General features: G+C 38.5%; 1 protein-coding gene across 16 annotated transcripts in view; it reads left to right on the forward strand.

The window, feature by feature from the left end:
- Window positions 1-18,301, forward strand: part of RBFOX3 (RNA binding fox-1 homolog 3) — a 974,608-nt gene that overhangs the window by 920,557 nt on the left and 35,750 nt on the right. The gene's annotated exons all lie outside the window — the stretch shown is intronic.

Genomic DNA, 18,301 nt, shown 5'->3' on the forward strand with positions numbered 1-18,301 from the left:
GTAGGGAGCCCCCCTTTCCTTAGCTCCTTTATTCTGAGGCAGCAACTATACCCATCCCCTTATTTTTACTGTATATTTTTACTTATATTTACTAAATAGTAATTAGTAAATAAACTATATATTTACTAAAAATACTTTATATTTTATTTTACTCAAGCTTTTGGTCTCTTTTATTTTTTTCACCCTCTTTCAAGCCTTGGATAGAATGCTAGACTTAAAGCCAGGAAGACCTGTTTTCAAATCCCACCTCTGACACAGTAACTATGTTCTCTATGAGCATCAGTCTCCTCATCTATAAAATATTGAGCTTTAACTAGGTAGCCTCAAAGATCTTTTCAGCATTAAATCTGTGCTCCTATGATCCTTTCCTCTCCCTTACTCCCTTCTAATTCCAATCTCCAGTCCCTCCTGAGACCTAGTTCTCATGCTGACTTTTTAGTCAATAATATTTCTCAGGGTTAGAAAGTAGAGGTAGAGAGTAGGAAAATAGATTATTAACATTTCCTAGCAGTGGCAACACCCTGACTTATCACCTATCTCCATCATCTGCTTCCCCATTTACTGGATTTGACTATCAGGAAGCTTCTAATATAGAATTGTTGAATTGTTTGCCTCTATTTCACCCTGATTCTCTACATTTGGCAAAACTCTCCATAATTTCTTTCGGTTTTTTCCTGGTCCCAGTCTGATTGAAGAGGACGGGGATTGAGATAAGTTGTATTTGTCAGATAAGGACAAGGGCCTAATTAATTAACCTCAGCACCAGAGATTCTAACATCTCTAGCCAAGGGACTACATTACACGTAAAACATTTAGCAAAAATCCAGACATCCCCATTACCCACTCAAAATGAAGAATGAAGAGAAATATGTATACCCTAGGAGAAATCCATGTGATATAATGGATAGAGCAATAGATTTATCATTGGGAGACCAAGATTCAAATTCTACCTAATATAGTAGCTGTATGATCAGAGCTTCAGTTTTCTTATCTATAATATGAAAGTATTACTGTTTGCATTATTTACTTCATAGTTGTGGTGAGGAAAGTGCTCTGTTAACCTTAAAATATTATATAAATGTAAGTTATTATTATTATTATTATAAACAATATTTCCTTTCATAATGTCTATAAAAACATACCATACCCAGAGCTTCCCTATGACTTCCTTGTTCTAGAGCACTAATATTTAACCTTTTTCTCATCTAAGTCCTATCTGAAGTAGATCAATAACTCTTACCTTTTTTCTGTTCCTCTCTATCCTCCTGTGGTCTCTGAGAACCTAAATGAATATCTCCTTTTGCTATACAGGAACTCTATCATTTCTAGTCCAGGTGGGAAAAATCCTCCAGGTCCCAGATTCCAAAGAACCAAAATCAGAAGTCATTTGCCTTCATTTCCAACAAGTAGAAACAAAATTTGTATCAATGGGACTGCCACTGAGTCAACAAGAGATTATTGAAGAGGTGGTTTGTGAAATCTCATTAACTAAAGAAGTAATCACTAGGAGCCAGAATTGGTTCCTTAAAAACAAATCAAGCCAAATCGTCCTCATTTCTTTGCTGATGGGTTTATCATTCTAATAGATCAGGAAAATGGTTTTTCATTGTTATTTCAATTCTTTCTGACTCTTTATGACCTCATTTGGAGTTTTCTTGGCCAAGATACTGGAGTGTTGTGCTATTTCTTTCTTTAGTTCATTTTACAGATGAAGAAAGAGGGATAAGTGCCTAATCCAGAGTCACACAATTAACAAGTATCTGAGGTCAAATTTGAACTCAGGTCTCCCTGACAACAGACCATGCACTCTATCCACTGTACCAGATAGCTTCCAATATATTTATTAAGTCTCTTCATTTAATGAAGCCTTTCCTAGTACAGTCATAGAAAAGAGGACAGTGTAGAATGAATGAAAATAGAGTTAAAGAGATCAAACAGAAAAGTCTTCAATAATGTCCTATGTATAATATCCTACTATTCAATAGTTTTATCAATGGTTTGGATAAACAGAGTAAGGCACTCAAATATTTGTTGAATACATGAAGAGTCCTGGGTGGCTATGTGACTTCATTTCATCCACTTGCCTTTTTGGTTTAATTAATTTATTTATGGCATAGATATACACAAACATATATACACATATCCATATACATAATCAGTATGTAGCTATTTTATACAAGTTTTTTCGATGATACAAAGCCAAGAGGAATGACAAAATCAGATTTCAACACAATCTTGACAGGTCAGAATAATGATGAAATTGAATAAGAATGAATTGAAAGTCTTGCATTTCAGTTCAGAAACTCAATACATAGTTACAAGACTGAGGATACAATTCAGATAGAAAAGTTCTGTGAGTATTAGGGGATCACAAGCTCAAATGACAATGTAATATGGCTATTAAAAAAGCAAATAGGCTATAGTGAGTCATCTGGAAACCATTTCATTTTAGGAACTGCTGGAGGAACTAGAGATGTTTAGCTTGAAGAAGAGAAAATTGAGATAAAAAATTGCTATTTTCAATATATGAAACTAGAATTCTCTGTGATTCCTTAAAGTTGAACTGGATGAGAATTATAAGATGTCAGGTTTTAATTCCATATAAGGAAGAACTCTTAACAACTGAAAGTGTATAATAATGAAATGGGTAGGTTCCCATCACTGAAAGTATTTGAATTGAGGCTTGATAATACCTTATTTGACATATTGCAGAGGAGATTACTGTGTTGGGTAAGAAGTTGACTAGGTGAATCTTAATTAGTACCTCCAACTCTAAGATTACTTCTCTGATCTAGGGTCTTTCCAAGATGGAATCAATAGAAAATTGAATTTGTTCCTAACTCCTAACAAGTATAGACCATTTAATATTACTCCAGACCCCATCTCTTGGTGCTTCCTCCAAGGGTTTTGGCCATCTCCAAAAAAAAAAAAAAAAAAAAACACAAAGGATAGCATTTACATTAGAAAGTTTATATTTAGTGGATTTTAAAACTCATTTCTCCTCCCATTGAGTTAGAGGACCTCTCTTTTTTAAAAGTTCATGGAAAATTAAAGGATACTCTTCAAACTTTAAATTCTCCAAATCCTCCTTCTTGTGTTATGCTTAGAACCTTAAATCAAGGAAAGAAACAAAAAGTAAGCTACAGAACCAGTCACTTCTTTCTAAACCTAACTGATTAATAATAACTCCTTGGCCAAAGAGCAAGAAGAGATTTTTCTTACTACCTACAACGCCTATCCGAACTGATTTTTCTGCAGAGCACTGCAAATTTTTCATTGGAATTGGAAGAACTAGCTGTATTTTGGGTCCACTGCTCACTAGTTATTCAGCCTTGCGTAGGTTATTTATCTATTCTGATTCAGTTTTCTTCATCTGTAACATGGGAATAATAATATTTGTGCTTCCTATCTTACAGAACTTTTGGGGAAAGCATTTGTAAACCCTGAAGTTTTGTATAAATATGAGCTACTATTATTCAGCAATAGGCTTCTCAACTCCCTTTCTTTTCTTCTGAGAGAGTTTCAGGGCAGGTTGTTGAGTGCTACTTTTGGCTCCACTGGGATCTTTCTTTCCAATATCATTGCAGAGGTGTTTCCAGGCCTGGATTCAGAAAGGAAACTATCTTTTTTGGAATGACCTCTGAATCCTCCCAGGAACTGAGACCCTGACAATCCCCACTGACATTTTACATATAGTAGTTATCAAAAGCAATTTCTCTGGTTCCTAACTGTTGCATGGAAACCTTGTATACTCTGGTCATGCAGCCTTAAAATTCTGTCCATAGCAGAGCCCTTCTCTATCCTGTCCTGCCATACCCAAGATTTTAAGACTTGATTTCTTGGATGTCAGGGATGTGTTCTAGGAAGAGCTGTTCTGTAGCAACTGGCTGTGGTTTGGGGGGGGTCAGGGAAAAGTATACTTTGATAGTACCACAGTACCATAATAGTACCATCTCAACTCCACAGGCTCAGGAACTCAGTTTTAGCCAATCTACATGGCACAGTGGATAGTGTCAATTCTGAAGTCAGGAAATTTCATCTCTCTAAGTTTAAATCTTGCCTCAGCTATTTAGTAGCTGTGAAACCTGGGCTAATCACTGAAGTCGATTTGCCTCAGTTTCCTCATCTGTAAAATGAACTAAAAAAGGAAATGGCAAACTCCAAGAACAATCCAAATGAAGTTGTGAAATATCAGACATGACCAAAAAATAACTAACAACAAAATTCTGAAGTGATCAGCCTCTGAAGAATTGACTGACTTTAATTGAACTCATGAGAGATTTAGAAGCAGGGCAGCAGGGGAAGGATCCTTAGACTTGAAATCAGGAAGACATGTTCAAATGTTGCTTCTAACAGTTAATAGGTAAGTTATAACCTCCATAAGCCTCAGTTTCCTCATCTGTAAAATGTGCATAATAAGATCTGTAGTAGTGAGGTAGGCCTCACTGGGTTGTAATTAGGTTCCCATACAACAAACTATGTAAAATGCTTCCCAGAAGTGCTATGTAAATGTCAGCTATTATTATGAAGAGATTGATAAATGAGCATAACAATGTGTTACTTTGTAATTGTGCAAGGAAGAGTACAGGACACTCCCTTGGGGAGGGGAGGGGTGAATTTGTATTCTCATTCCAGAGACCTGATCATAAATCATTAAGTTGATTCATGAGTACAAAATGGTAACAAAAGTTGAATATTCTCATGAGAGATTTGTATCAAGCCTGGTGAACTGCCATTCTCCACTGCGGAAATTAGTTAAAAAAACAGGGATTCACCATATAATACCCTGAAAAGAGCACTGGATTTGGAGTCAAAAAGGAACTGGGTTAAATTTTGCCTTAGACATTTACTATGTGTGTGACCTCTGGCAAAATATTTAACTTCTGTGTACCCCAATTTTTAAAACTGTAAAATGTATATGATAATAATAGCACCTACCTTCCAAATTGTGAAGATGAAGTGAGATGGTATTTGTAAAATACTCAGCACTGTGACTAGCACATAGTAGGGACTTAATGAATGCTTGTTTCCTTCCTTCTTCCCTCTCTTTCTCTTGAGTCAGTACATGTTCACATTTTTCCCATGACATCACAGGAGACACACCGACCTTTTTGATTAAGTTTGGAGACTGTTGTTGAATAAATAGATCAGTCTGTCAGTCACTTGAAAGCACCATAGATGTGATTGATGTACTGCACCAAATGTTGAGATTGATATTCAAGCACCAAATGTTGGGGTTTGGTCTTGTGAAGAATTCACAATGGCCATTCTCTGGGCAAAAGTTAGGTTTATTTATGTGTGACTCAGAAATGGTGAGGGGTCACCATTTAAAAAAAAAAAAAAAGCTGGAGAGATCTCTAGGAGCAAAGCAAAAGTTTATTATATGTTCTTGCGAGAATCAGGCATCTCATCCATCTAGCAGGCAATCGAAGGGAAGAGGCACCTTCTGGGACAGGTTTGATACTTAAATAGTCCCTAATGCAAATACCCCTCCCACCACTGACCCTCATCCTCATTGGCTGAGGGTCTTGCATTCTAAATTCGGGAACTACTCAAGAAATTGAACTTGGTCAATAAGGACATAGTTGCCCATATTTGATTGTCATGGGAGGATAGCAGGAAGGGGATTTAGGTGCGCCCTTGAGTCAATGCTCAAGGACCTTCAGGCCTACTCCAACTCTGAAGTAGATGAAACCTTACTCGATTTTCACAACTGTCCTGAGAGATCTCACCTCATCTCATTCAATCCTCCCTCTTATTTATACACCGAGATCTCTTCAAATTTTTGTAACATAATTTTACATTCCTTATCTAATTCCTCATCCCCTTCTGACTCCTCTCGGTCTTCTTGGGGGACTGGCTCCCACCATTTTAGCACCATCAATTTAACAGACCCTTCAGCTTTCCCTTCCAACCTAATCATTCTAGATAATGAGTTTTGGACTATTCTAGTTAGCAATCAGATCTAGTGCCTTAGCTATCTGATTGGTGATGATCTCTACAACTGCTTGAAGTCTAATTATCCTATTCAACATACATATTGGGATCCTAGATTCTATATCCCCAACTTCCATCTTGTGTCACCCCAACCATGTGCATCTCCAGTCTGGGTAATGGAGGTATCCCTTTTTCCAAATCATGATACAACTGAATCCCTAAAGAAAGGGAAGAAAGAAAAAAAACTTGGCCTTATTAAACCAATATAACAGATCCCTGTCCAATTAAGAGGTAGATGAGTACACTGAGAGGTCAAGGTGAAATTCCTAGGGGAAAATATATCAGCTCCCAAACAGGTGAAGAGGCCCAAAGTAATAAGAGTGATACACAGAAAATTACGATGCACTGGGTTCAGATGCACTGTCCCCATTCAGTGGAGGCCCCCTCCTCAAATGTAATTTGAGGTATCCCTTATCTTCAACTGTCCATTCCATCACCTTTTGTTCTGGTGTGGTATGTCCAGCCTTGTTCCTGGGCCCGAATTGCAGTGTCTGAGGTCAGCATCACCTGGTAGGATCCATCCCAGCATGGAGTCAACTTCTTATCCTTCCAGGATTGGATCAAAACCTAATCTCCAATCTGAATTCTATGAACAGGGAAATCTAGAGGAGTCTCAGCTATTAACCCTTTTGTTGTAGTTTGTCCCTAAAATAGGGTCCCGGTTTCCTATATGATAAACCTGGAAAAGATGACTGTACACCAGTTTATAAGGTGGAAGCCCAATATCTCTACGTGGCTTGGTTCTGATTCTGACCAGAGTGAGAGGAGGTATTTAGTCCAAGGTAGTTAGGTCTCTAAAGATAATTTAGTCAGTTGCTGTTTTATTTCTTGATTCATCCTTTCTACTTTCCCAGAAGAGGGAGGATGCCAAGGGGTGTGGAGATCCCAAGTGATTTCTAAGATCCTAATAAGATCTGCAATACTTGGGCAGAAAAATGTGTTCCCTGATCTGAGTTTATCCTCTCCACTATTCCATATCTGGGAATAATTTGTTCTAATAAGACCTTACTTACTGTCGAGGCAGTTGCTCAGCCTGAGGGGAGTGCCTCCATCTATGAGATTAGATGGTCCCCTATGACCAGCAAATATTTGAGGCAACTCACTGGTGGCAGCTCAGTGAAGTCCACCTGGATGCTTTGGAATGGTCCAATTCCTGGGGATCTGGTGTTGAGCCTTGTTAGTCCTTCGACAAACAACATAGCCATCCACCAATTGTCAGGCCATAGGCTGGGGAAACATACTTTGTCAGCATAGCATCGCACAGGTTTTGGACGTCCCAGAGACTGCCCTGGTGCAGTTGCTGAAGGACCTGCCTCATACTCGCTTTGGTCAGTACCTCTCTGCCATCAGGTAAGAGTCATCGTCCTTCCGAGTTCTCAACTGCCCCAAGTGTTGAGGCCTTTTCTTTTTCCTTCTGGGTAAAACTGGGTGGGGGAAGGGGGGGGCAATACAGGAGTAATCTCCTGGTCTCCAGATCCCTTGGCCTTCTCATCTACTTCCCCTTGTCTCAAAAGAATTTCCCATCTGATGTCCCTTTACATGTATTACTGCTACATTGCTAGGAGCCAGAATGTTTTCCAGTACCTCTCTGACTAGTGTATGGTGGACCAGTTCTTTACCCTTACTATTTACAAGACCTCTTTCTTCCCAAAATTTTACAAATACATGCACCACACCCCAGGCATATTTCAAATCAGTGTATATATTCCCATCTTGGTCCCTCAATAAGGCATACAATTCACAAGTTTGAGCTGACCAATGGGCAGGTAGACTGCCCTTGGTAACAGTAGAAGTTTTATCTCCATCCACAATAGCAAATCCATTTTTCCTTTTCCCATCTACCATTCTAGAAGAGACATCTATAAACCAATTTACTCCCCCAGGTATTGGTGATTCTTATAAAAAATAAGAGTATTTTTGTTTGAAAATCAATAACTCTAAACAACAATGTTCCTCTCGGGGGATGGTTCTGTTCCAGGGGACAAAAAGGAGGCAGGATTAAGATTATAATCTTGGTTGATTACTAGATCATCCTTTTCTATTAGTATTGCCTCATATTGTCTTACTTGGTGTGGGACACTTACTATAAGACTGCCTCCAAAGGTGAGCTTCCTACTCTTTTCTACCAGTAGAGCAGTAGCAGCTACTACTTGTACATAGATAGGCCATCCTTTGGCTACAGGATCTAATACTTTAGAAAGGAAAGCCTCTGATCTTCGCTGCCTCCTTCTTATTTGAACCAAGAACTCCCAGAGCCACCCCTCCCAACATTAACAAACAGGTGGAAAGGTTTTTCCAAGGTGGGGAGAGCCAATACAGGTGGTGAAATTAACAAACACCTCAAGTTCTCAAACTTCTGATCACTCTCTTGATTCCATGTGATAGAATTTGGACTTTCCTCCAGCAGGTGCTTACACAAGGGTTTAGTGATAGAATAAGAATCTATCCATGCCCAACAATATCCTACTCCCCCCAGAAATTTGCATAGCTCTGTCTTAGGTTTGGATATGTATAATATTCCTTCAATTCTGGCAGGGTCCAATCTCTTGCTGCCTTCACTAACCAAATGCCCTAAATATTTCACCTCCCTCTCCACAAACTGCAATTTCTCTTTTGATATTTTAAACCCCAATCCTCCCAGGAAATTTAATAGATCAATGGTACAACTATTGGTGTGTTTCCTTGTATCCTCCACTACTAGTAGATCACCTACATACTGTAACACCCAAGTTCCCATTACTGGTTGGAAATCTCTCATGCAATTTTCAAGAATTTGACCAAACAAATTTGGAGACTCAGTATAGCCTTGGGGCAAGAGGCATTACTTCATTTGCTGCTTCCTTCCAGTCTCTGGAGCTCCACAATGCATCCTTCAGATCCAATATATTGAACCACTCTGCAGAACTAGGTATCCAACCCAGGATGGTAAATGGATCCGGAACCATAGGTGGGAAGCCAATATGATTTTGTTAATCTCCCTTAGATCCTGAACTAACTTGAATTTCCCAACCTTCTTCTTGACGGGAAGTATGGGTGTGTTGAAGGGTGAAATGCAGGGTTCTATTAGTCCATTTCTCAATAAGCTTTGTATCACAGGCTGTAAACCTCTCCTTCTTTCTAGTGAAATTGGGTATTGTTTGACTCTTCCCACCTCCCTAGGGTCTTTCAATGTGATTTTTGTCTGGATTATATCTGCTCTGCCTGAATTACCAGGTCCCGCCCAAACTTCAGAGTTTATCCTAGTCTTCTCTTCTTCATTCATTAGTTCCATTCTACTGGGGTGTATGCTAGGTCCATGTGGAATCAACACAATTTCTAGTTTCGTTATTAAATCTGTCCCCAGGAAGTTTATTCCTACTTCTGAGAGGAGCAGAAATCCACCCAATGTTTCCCTTTTTCCCATATATAAGAAAATTTTCTCCTTTACCCCCAGAAATCACCAGGGTCTCCTTAGATAATTTAACCCCTTCAGGCAAACAGGTCACTGAAGAGCTCAATTCTCCGGTGTTTATTAAGAGCACAAGATTCTCCCTTTAAATTTACCAAGGGTTCTGGGTGGGAGTCTTACAAGAACCCCTGACTCACCTAATCTTCATCCAGCTTAGTCCAAAAAGGCCTATCCTATCCTGTCCATAGCCCCCCTCCAGAGTCTGTAACTCGACTTAAGGGGCTCACAGGAGGCTTACCTCTGGGTTGCTGCGCAGCAAATTGCTTGACTGATCTGTCCTCACACCAAGTCAGTCGGAATTTTTACTGCAGTCTCCATTTTGCTTTGCCCTGAGTTTCTCCACTTCGGGCCCACTTTACCTTGGGGAGCAAGGAAAAGCCCTGGCGGGCTGCCTAAATCAGGGTAGGGCACCATCCCACTAACACCCAAGAGTTTGCCTACTCAAAGTCATGTGATCCTGACTAGCCCCCAAAACTGTGTGGCTCAGAAATGGTGAGGGGGTCACCATTAAAAAAAAAAAAAAAAGCTGGAGAGATTTCTAGGAGCAAAGCAAAAGTTTATTGTATGTTCTCCTAAGAATCAGACATCCCACCCATGGAGCAGGCAATTGAAGGGAGTAGGCACTTTTTGGTTTTACACTTTAAATAGTCCCTAACGCAAACACTCCTCCTACCACTGACCATCATCCTCATTGGCTGAGGGTCTTACATTCTAAACTCAGGAACTACCCAAGAAATTGAACTTGGCCAATAAGTACATCGTTGCCCATAATTGCCTGAAATAGGGAGAAAATGATGTCATGGGAGAATAGCAGGAAGGAGACTTGGCTATGCCCTTGAATCAATGCTCAGAAACCTTCAGGCCTACTACAACTCTAAAGTAGATGAAGCTTCACTTGATTTTCACAACTGTCCTGAGAGATCTCACTTCATCTCATTCATTTGGGAGAAGAGGTTACAGACAAAATGAAGAAATACAATAGACGGCAGGAGTGATAAATACAAAATAGATTTGGGAAAGTGTGCAGTTAGCTATAAGAAGGAGAAAATCACCATGAGGCATGGTGGGGGAATGAGAGGAAAGATACCATAAGGCAGAATGTTACCATAGCGAGCTTAATATCAAAGGGGCTCAGCAAATATGATGTGTGCCATGGACATCTTCAAGGGGAAAATTTGACCTCGAGGGTTTGACATAATTTGCATTTCTGACTGTACACAGAAAGGTGGAGCCACTCATGACCTCCAAAAGGGTGGATCTGTAAGGTTGAACTAATCCTCATCAGTGCCCTTCCCTACTTGTACTTTAGGCTTTCTCTGCCAACCCCACCTAGTTAGTCAGGTCTTCATCAACAGAGCCTCACATTAGAGAGGAATCGAGTATATTCATTCATTCATTCAACAAACATTTTATTTTTGCCTAAGTTATGCTTTAGATTTATGACTTCCCCTGGATTCCAACTGCATCTCAGTTCAACAAATAGAGATGCTCAAGAGTTAGTTTAATTAGGACACAGACACTACTTTATAGAGCTTAAAGTCTACTAACAGAATATATAACACAGCCATAAATACTTATGACACATGTATTATTATAGATAATAAGTACATTAGAATCATGTAAGCCAAGTATCATTCATAGGTTCGAGGAGAAAAAGTCAGACATCTCTAGGAGTGAAGCTGCTTCTGTAGATGGCTGATGTTTTCCATTACTGATATTGACTCATCAGCTTCAGGTTTAGAGGGTGACATTTTTCTGAATCTTGCCGCCATCTGAGGATGTGTCCAATTTTTTTTAGCTTGTGGCTCGTATGCACAAACCACACACCCTTCTCCCTGTCACTATCAGTTTGGGTTTGTTTCCTTTCCTTTGGCTGACTGGTGCCCTAAGCTTTGGTAAGAAACCTATTCTTGTTAGCAAACTCAGTGATTCACGTCATTTGGAGTACAACAATTACTTCCTTATCTGTTCCTCCCCTATTCATCTACCCCAGACAGTCAAAGGGGAAAACTCTCAAGAGAGTTACCATCTTGGAATGGTCCTCAAATAGTTTTACCTGTGAACTACTCAAATAAATAAATAAGTAAATAAACCCGATGAAGACCATCTGTCCTTAAGGGACTCAGGACAAGTTTGTAGGCATTTACCAATTTTACTCAGTTATCTTGTAACTCCAGCCACAGATGTCATCTCCAATGTCCTCCAAAGTCAACTGCATGGTGTGATGAAAAGAGCTATAAATTTGAAATCAGAGATCCTGGGTGTGAATCCCACATGCTTAATAGTTGTCTGATGTTGGGCAAATTATTTCAGCCTGAACCTGCTTTCCTTAGGAAAATTATGAACCAAAACAGGGATCATTAATCCTTTTTCTGTGTCCTAGACCCAGGGATGTTTGTTGTGAGGCTCAAATGAAGGGGGAAGAAAAGGGGACAAGCATTTATGTAGCACCTCCTATGTGCCAGGCATTCAGTAAGTACTATACAAATATTATCCCATTTAATCCTCACAACAACCATGGGAGAACAGTCCTATTATTATCCTCATTTTACAGTTGAAGAAATTAAGGCAACAGAAGTTAAGCTAGTAAGTGTCTGAAGTCAAATTCTGACTCCAGGCCTAGCACTCTGTCCACTTTGCCAATGTAGCTACCGCTGAACATTATCTCTAAAATGAGATTATAAAGATAAATCACTTTGCAAACTTTAAAGTGCTCTATAAATGCTTATTATTATGATTAGTCTCTAACTAGGGATAATTTCTTTCCTTGGGCCCAACTGCTCTTCTACTGAGTTCAAGCAATGTTTATATGGCAATAGAGAGATATGCTAGTAAATGTTTAACAACTGAAATGGTGATTTGGTTTGGTGAGAAACAGCACAGAGAATATGTGCACAGACTCTTAAATTTAATCTGCATTGTTAATACTTTCTTAAATCTAGACAATCAACAAAACAATAAATCAGGCCCTTATTTGTAATGATTGCTGATTTTTTAAGGTTCACTTTGAAAATTTACTTCTGAGAACTTTGGATGGTTTTTCATGGCTCTCCAAGTGATCTCCAGTTATTGATTTTGATTCAAAAGCTCACTCTGAAAATTTGACAGCAAGCTCTGACAAGCTTTAGAGTTGGATCCAGCATATCCCTGTACAGACCCCTTCCCAAAATAATGCTTTTAAATGCATAAAACAAAATGGAGGGGATTACAAAGTAAATTAATTGTATTGAAACACAGTTATCAAAAGGCAGCTAAGTGGCACAGTGGATAGAACACTGGGATTGGAGTCAGGAAGACTCATCTTCATGAGTTCAAATCTGGCCTCAGATACTTTCTAGTTGTATGACCCTGGGCAAATCACTTAACCCCATTTGCCTCAGCTTTCTCATTTATAAAATACATTCTAGTATCTTTACTAAGAAAACCAAAATGGAATCGTGAAGAATCAAACATGACTGAAAACAACTCAACAACAGCATGGTCATCAAAATACTAAAAAAAAACAAAACAAAACAACAAAAAAAAAAAAAAAACAGGTTTGTGGACCCCCAAGTTAAGTTGATAATCTCTAAATTCTCTGACTCAGAATCTTGCATTCAGAAGGGATTTTTGAGATTATTGCAATTTAACTTTACTTTATAGAAAAAGAAAATGAAGCCCAGAAAAGATGAATCATTTGCCCAAAATCACAAAATTCATTAGCAATACTGCTCATTATTGTTAAATTATGATTAGTGGGTTCCCAATAGTGAAGGAATTCAAAATAAACAACTGGAAACCACTTGGAGAGGCATAATTCTCAGAAGACACTGGGGACACATCCTTGGATCATGTATCTAAATCAGCCTTGGATAAGACAACTTACCCATTCCTCTGAGATAAGAAACAGTTAATATTAAAGAAAATAGTTCGATATCTGATCAGCTCCCAGATGGCCTTTTAGGAGGGTAGGTTAGGCTGAATTGGACAACAGAAATTTACCTAGTTGGATCATTTGGTGTTATATAAATAAGATTGTGTCTTATCTTTATTTTAGGGAATTTTGTGGTTACCATTTGAAGTCTTAAGACCTAGGTTCAATTCCAGTCCCTCCACTTATTGGATGTATGATTTGTGGCTAATCACATAACCTTTCCAGTCTTCAGTTTCCCCACCTATAAAATGAGGAGTTTTGATTAGGTGATCTCTAAGGTCACTCCCAGTCTAAAATCCCATGTCCTCATTATCTTTTCTCTCTATTGCCTGTAATACTATCATGAGCCAGTGACTAAATTTCAAGCCAATTCCCCCCATCCCTACCCCTCATTATCTTTATCCTTTGCCTAGAAGAAGAGAAGTTGTTGAAAATGTAGCTTTTAGAATCCCCTGAGAATAGGTTTAGTAGTGGAGAGAAAAAGGTATTATTTGTAGCTTCAGTGCTTCATAGAATCTCAACATTAGCGGAACCTTAGAAGTTCCTTAGTATGATCCATAACTAAACAAAAATAACCACAATAGCTAGCATTATGAAGTGCAGTAAGGTTTGCAAAGAGCCTTACAAATATTTCATTTGATTCTCATAATAGCCGTGAGAGATAGGAGCTATTGCTCCATTTTACAGACAAGGAAACTGAGAATGAGAGAAGCTAAATGACTTGCCTAAGGCCACATAGCTAATAAGTTTCTGAGGCAGGATTTGAACTCAAATCTTCCTTACTCCTATGAAGAGGAGAGGAGAAGGAGAGAGGGAAATTGAAGAGGGAAAAAAAAGGAAAGAAGAACCCAGGACATATCCATGGTGTGTATACATAGTTGGGGGCTATAACACAGATATTTGATACACGAAAAAAATTGAGAGGACATAGGTGAATAAATACAATAGTTGAGAAATAAAGAAGAAACTATCACCAAAATGCATGGCAAAGGAAGAGAAGGTATTAAACAATGTCAAATGCTGAAGACAGGTCAAGAAGAATGGGGATTGCCATCGAATTGGCAATTAGAAGATCACTGGTGATCTGGAAAAAGAAGTTTCAGTTAAGAAATTAGGTTGGAACCAGATGGCAAAGGGTGAAGAAATAAGTGAGAGCACAGGGATTGAAGTCAGAATAGAAGTATGTTGGGGTTTTTTTTTTCCTTCTACTCATTGAATGTTTCTAGTTCTGCCTTCTGGGGACAGGCAGAACAAGAATAATTCCTCTTCTGTGTGACAGCCTTTCAAATGTTTAATGACAACAGCCATATCTTTGTTAGTTTCTCTTCTCCAGTCTAAACATTTCCAGTTCCTTCAGCTAAGCTTCATATGTCATGATCTTGAGTCTGTTCACTATACTAGTAGCTCTCTTCTTGATTCTCTCCAGCTTATCATTGTCCTTTCTAATCTATTCTGCCCAGAACTAGACATGCTACTCCTTATATAGCCTGACCAGGGCCTGGGCATAGCAAGACTATTAGTTCCCTTAGTCATCCTATATTAGACAGACCAAGTTATGGCATAGACGGTAGGTGTGCAAAATGGAAAATGTCTGAGCTAGACTGGGGATTTTAATGAGAAAGAGACAGAGAGACATGGGGGTGGGGGTGGAGAGAAAAAGAAAGAGAGAGAAGGAGGGAAGAATGAGGGAAGAAGGGAAGAGAAAAGGAAAGTGTGTCATAAGTTAAAGAGTTAGGGAAGGACAAGTTATTGTTTGCATTTGAGCACATTTGAGTTTGTTTGCTTTTTTTTTTTTTTTTTTTTAAGACAGAAAGTATGCCTATTGGAAAGAAGGCAAGAGGCTGCCTGAGCCACTGTGATAAATGGTAGGAAAGTGCTTCATCTCCCCTAAGGGGCAGCAAGTGTACTTGTTACACTCTGGGGTTTCTCAGCATGTTACAATTTTACAGCCATTGAGCCCATTTATCTGCTCCTGCCCACAGCAGAGTTGCTGTGGTTAGACCATGGGGTCTCCAGAGGACTCTCTTTATTCACTTATGTGGCCTGGGCTCGCTTCAAGACTTTTCCCTTTGGCTATCTCTTTCTCTTCCTCCTTCCTATTGACTATACTTCCCTCCTTTACTCCTTTAGAATTTTGTTTTTGTCCGAAGTCCTAAAGAAGGTGGAGGCTAAAGTGGCCTCATTTTTTTCCCCCCAGAACTGATATCTGCTAAGTTTTTGCAAGTGAGACAGAAAAAGGAGACCATGGCCTGACCCCCAAAGAGGTACCTTGAAACATAAAGCTTGTTATTCCAGCATCCAAAAGGGAATGAACCCTGTGTGTCTTCCAGGCCCCAAAACAAACACAATTTTTACAAAATGACCCTTATTTTTCATTCTTGAGTAGATATTTCCCCCCCAGAATGTGTTTTTTCCTAACCACCAGGTCTTTCTTTCAGTGAATTGTTATCTAGACATGTCACTTAAATCCTGGACTTATGTAGTTGATTTTTTGAACCTACATTTAGGACTTGACATTTATCCTTGGCATCCGTATGTCTTTATAGAAATCTTAGAATGAACTCCTGAGGGAAGTGGTGAAAATTTTCTTCATTTGCAATGTTAACAGTCTTGCTATAATGATTTAGAGTCAGAACCTGGATATTGGGGCATAGATTCAATAACTTCTGAAAGGTTAGCCCTAGACCACTTTGATTTCCAGAAAGCCCTACATAAAGGAGCAAGATCTAATGGTCAATGCCTTATGAAGAGTTAGTTCTTTTTTATAAAGTTGCAAACATACATTCAGTCAACATTTGAAATTTCCACAATTAAGCGAACTGGGTGATTAAACTTCTTAAAATTCATATTAGAGAGAAAATTGCATTGAGGTCACATTCTATATACCTATCAATTTTCTAGAATCTAAGGATTTGAATTTTGAATTGGCACGAAGGAATACAAAATGTATAACGAGGATGTTTTGTTTTCTATTCCAACAGTATCATCTGTATTAGAAAAAATGTTGGGTAGGTATTTTATTAAATCTGGGATTACAGAACTTTAGAGGTAGAAGGCACCTTCTAGTCCAATCCATACTTCAAAGGAGTATCCATTATAAGGTAACATACTTGACAAGTAATCACCTAGCCTTTGTTTGAAAACCTTGAAGTGGGGGATCCCAACACCTCTCAAGGAAGGCCATTTCAATCTGGGGTAGTTCTAGTTGTTAGCAAGTTTTTCCTAAAATTAAGTTCTTTGGAACTTGTACTCAGAATTCCTGACTCTACTCTCCAAGGGACAAAACCAATGCTTCCTCCACACTGCAGTTCTTCAAATACTGGAAGGCAGAGTCTTCTTTGACTTAACAAGGATAAACCCAGTTTTTACAATGATCCCCATATTAACATAAATCCAAGGCTCTTTACCATCCTGGCTGCCTTCCTTCTTCTGAACACTGAGCATCTCATCAATGTACTTCTTTAACCCTAGTGCCCAAAATTGAGTTTGAGATTTAATGAGAGCAGAGTACAGTAGAACTAGCAACAATCTGTTCTGGAGATAAGTGGAGGTAATATAGCCTAAGATGACATTCGTTTTTTAGGCTTCCACGTCATATTGTTAACTCATATTAAGCTTATAGTCCACTGAAATCTTCTGATCTTCTTTAGAGTAACTGCTATCTAGCCGTGCTTCTCCATCTTATATTTGTTGAATTTGGAGGTTTTTTTGTGCCCAAGGGTTAAGATTTTGCATTTAAATTTTATTGAATTTTATAGTCAACCCTCTAGCTTATCAAGATTCTTTTGGATATTAAATCAGTGTCATCTATTGTGTTATCTATCCCTCCCAATTTTGTTTTCTGCAAATTGGATAAGCATGATATATATGCTTAAATCATAGAAAATTAAATTATTGATAAAAAAATTTAAATAATACAAGACCATATATCATTGGGATACTCCACTGGAGACCACCAGTTACATGAATGTTGAACATTTAATGTTGAACATTGAACCATAAACCACTATTCTTTGAATCTAGCTACCCAATCAGTTCTGAATTCATTAAATTGTATTTCTATATTATGAAATACTTGGTTAAAACACACATATACAATGGAAGAAAGGGGAAGTACTCAGATGAATCGCTTCCTCTCTGAGATTTGATTTCCTCAGCTATAAAATGAGAAGGTTGGAAAAGATGATCTCTAAAGTTTCTTACAAGTCTAAATTCCACAGGCTGTGTTAGAACACAAAATGAAACAACACAGATTGGGACTGATGATGATTAGCTCCTGAAGAGATCTGAGCTAGATAAAGAGCATCTCAGAATATCTAGCCCACAAATGATAGAGATAAGGGAGATGATCAGCTTCTTGTTTGGGATGAGAGGATCAGGCAAGAACAGAGTTTATGGTTCTGTGGGCTTGAGTGCAGAGTGGGCTTATCCAAAGAGGACAAGCACTTCATAAGTGCCATAAGATAGGCAAAAGTCTAGACTGTGAAGCCAAAGAAGAAAATAGTGACTATGCTGGGACCCACTTGTATAAAAATATAGAAATTCTTTTTGTAATGGCAAAGAATCAAAAACTAAGGGAATCTCTATCAATTGGGAAGTAGCTGAACAAATTATACTATATAATACAACCATATTTTGCAAAAGAATGATAAAAGAGACAGTTTCATAAAATCCTGGGAAAATAGAGCCAGGAAAAAAAAAGTATACAATAACAATACCATTATAAGAAAAAACAACTTGGAAGGACATAAGAAATACTTGCTACTTTCTGGAGCATAGCACATTTGGAACTACACTGTATCAGGTTCATCAAGGAAGCCTCTGCTAGGATACCTTGTATGGTAGAAAGTGTTGAGCTGACCAAGATTTATAATATCTGAGTTCTGATCCTGAGCCTGGCCTTGCCCCTAACTATCTTGTGATAATCAGGGAGGCAAATTATT

This window comes from Antechinus flavipes, chromosome 4 (assembly GCF_016432865.1).
Source record: "Antechinus flavipes isolate AdamAnt ecotype Samford, QLD, Australia chromosome 4, AdamAnt_v2, whole genome shotgun sequence".
Taxonomy (NCBI): domain Eukaryota; kingdom Metazoa; phylum Chordata; class Mammalia; order Dasyuromorphia; family Dasyuridae; genus Antechinus; species Antechinus flavipes.